Below are 3,002 nucleotides of genomic sequence, written 5' to 3' on the forward strand. Positions count from 1 at the left end.
ACCTCTGTGCCGGGCCTCTGGCATGGGAGTCCCTGCCTCCTGGACATGCCACCTGGAGGTACTACGGGCCCCTCACTCAGCTGTCACTCAGATGTGATCTTCCTCAATTCTTGCTAGCTTGGTAATCAGTGCCACCATCCACCAAGCCTCCATAGACACTGCCTCCCCTCCCCGCCCCCATCTCATGGGCGCATCCAGGTGTGCAGATTCTGCTCTCCGGTCCTCTCACATCCACCCCTTCCTCTAATCTCCACAGCCAGTGCTCACTTCAACTTTTACTAGTGGCCACTCTGCCCACCCCCTGCCCACAGTTTGTCGAAACCATCACGTGGCAGCCAGGGCTGTTGCCACACTGGCAAATCTAGCAGGGTTAGGGCCTTGCTCTCACCCACGGTGCCCCCTGCCCTGCAGCAACGTACTCACAGGCACTGCCTGCACCCCCACTCTCATTTAAACTGCACATCACATCACGGGCCCACCCCAAACCCACTGAATCAGAATTCCTGTCCTGGGGCCCAGGAGTCTGCATTTTTGATGCACTACTCAGTGTACTCTTATGTGCGCACACTTATATTTTCTGGGGTCCAGTGCTATAGAACAAATCCAAGATTTTTTCCTGGCACATACAGGGTCCTCTCTGAGTTTCAGTTTCTTTATGTGCAAATTCAAACTCAGTTCTTGCTTAAAAATCTTGGGATTGTGTATGGTGACATATGTGAAACAAAGTGCACAGCCTGGAGGTTACTAAATGTCAGTACCTCCGTCTCTGCTGAGTTCTCAGGCTCTTCAGGTCCCATTTCAGTGCAGGGCCAGAACCTGACTGGCCCCATGAGGGCTCTGACAGTGAATGGCTTATGCTTTGGTGCTTACATTTTGCATGGCTTCTGTAAGCACCAAATTGAAGAGTTTGCAAATGTGATTCCTTGGTATTATATCAGATCCGAGCTTGCGAGGTAAACCCAGCCTGTGTGTTGGTTCTTGAGTGCTTGCAACTCACTGTAATCTCTGGGTTCACTGTCACAGTCCTCAGTTTCCCCTCTCCCTGAGGGTTCTAACTGAGTCATGTGCTACAGGCATCTCCCTCTGACGTAGCTCTAACTGTCCAAGGTCAAGCTGAATTCTGAGCAGAGAATGGACCCCTCCCGGCTCCCCACACAGTACCCCATTAGGAACAAATGATTCAGTGTGTGCTGGTTATTCCTCCTTTGCCTCCTGCTCAAGCCCCGTCCATGTTCTGCCCTCTGGCCATGTTCTTTTGTCTGCTGGATTCCAGTGGGGCAGCTGCATTAGTCTGCTACGGCCGCTGTAGCAAAGTCCCACAGACTGGGTGGATTAGACACAGACATTTATTTCCTTACAGTTCTGGAGGCTGGAAGTCCAAGATCGAGGTGTCTGCAGGGCTGGTGTCTCCCAGGGCCTCTCCCCTTGGCTTGCAGATGTGCCTTCTCGCTCTCCTCACATGGTCTTCCCTCTCTGTGTGTCCTAATCTCCTCTTCTTATAAGGACGCCAGTCATATTGGATTAGGGCCTGCCATAATGACTCATTTTAATTTAATTACGTCTTTACAGACCCTGTCTCAAAATGCAGTCTCATGAGGTACTGAGGTCAGGACTTCAAATTATGAATTTTGAGGGGACACAACTCAGCCTATAGCAGTAGCCACGTGCTGGAGGCCAGAAGGTAGCAGAGAGGAGATCAGGATGTCCTCCTGGGTCCTCTCGACTCTGGCACCTTGGATGGGTTAGGGCAGCACCTCTCCTTCCACACTTCCTTCTGGAACCTCACTTCCCTCCCCCAGGAATGGTGATGACCTCCTTTGGTGTTTGTCCTTGGGTGCCTCAACATCCCTTGTCCTGCCTGCACTTCTAAAACTCTCCCTTCATTAGAGTCTCTCCATTTGAACCACCCGAGTTGGATTCTGTTTCCTGCCGGGGGGCTGATGGGTATAATTTGTTCATTCACTAATTTCTCAGCCCTATCTGTGTTCTCCCTGCTTGTCCCAGGCACCCAGGGACATCACTCCTACCTGATGGAGATCACTGGAATCCATGATTACGGAACAATGTGACGACGACACCCTAGAGGAGAGCGGAATTATTTCCTCCTCTACTTAGAGGGAAGGCTTCCTGGAGGAGGCGGCACTGGGGCTATAAGGGGGTGCGGAGCTGGGTGAGTGGAGAGGGCGTGAGGTAGGACAGAGGTCACAGCAAAGGCCAGAGCGAAGAGCCCTTAAAGCAAGTCTGGCTCTCTAAAGGCTGGAGTCCATGGTGTCCACGTGTCACCGGGCACCATCATCAGCCCTTCCTCCTCCCTCCCCTCCCGTGCCTGGCCTGTCACTGAGGCTTGTTGTGTCTCCTGACAGATCCTCATCTAGCTGTCCTCTCTACTCTGTCTCCTCTGCCACACCTGCTTGGTAGCCCGGGTATCTTATCTATTCATTGCATGGCCAGAGGAAATGCAAACAGATGAGCCTTTTTTGGCATCTACTAGATGCCTTGCAGTATGCCAGGCAGCTTAAGGAAATTGTCTTTCACTTTCATAATATTCCTGGGAGCCACAGCAGCATTATCCCCCTTTGCAGATGAAGAAACTAGGGCTTAGAGGGTTGACAAGCTGTGTGGTTCCCTCTGCTGGCAAGCTCCTTAGGATTCAGGCATGGGGGGGTGACAAGTTTTGGTGGTTGTTTGTACTTCCTGCAGCCTCTGGGACTCGACTTGGGCAAGTTCCTAGGGTTGATGGATTGTAGTGTGCTCCAAACCTCAGCTGCTTAGAGACAGAGCTGACGCGTGGAACTTAAAGAGCAAGCTCTCCAGAGCCAGCTGGAGATGAAACCTTTCAGGAGATCTGGAAGCTCCCCGAAGGAATGTTTTATTTCCCTGGGCATCTCTAGGAGCATTTTTACCCAGTGGGCCCCAGAGGGGAGACTCAGACAAAATATACGTATATTTTTGTCCTGACTGCCTGTGAAATTGAGAATATCTTCAGCAGATTGGAAAGCTTT

Source organism: Galeopterus variegatus, unplaced genomic scaffold (genome assembly GCF_000696425.1).
Source record: "Galeopterus variegatus unplaced genomic scaffold, G_variegatus-3.0.2 Scaffold868, whole genome shotgun sequence".
Lineage (NCBI taxonomy): Eukaryota > Metazoa > Chordata > Mammalia > Dermoptera > Cynocephalidae > Galeopterus > Galeopterus variegatus.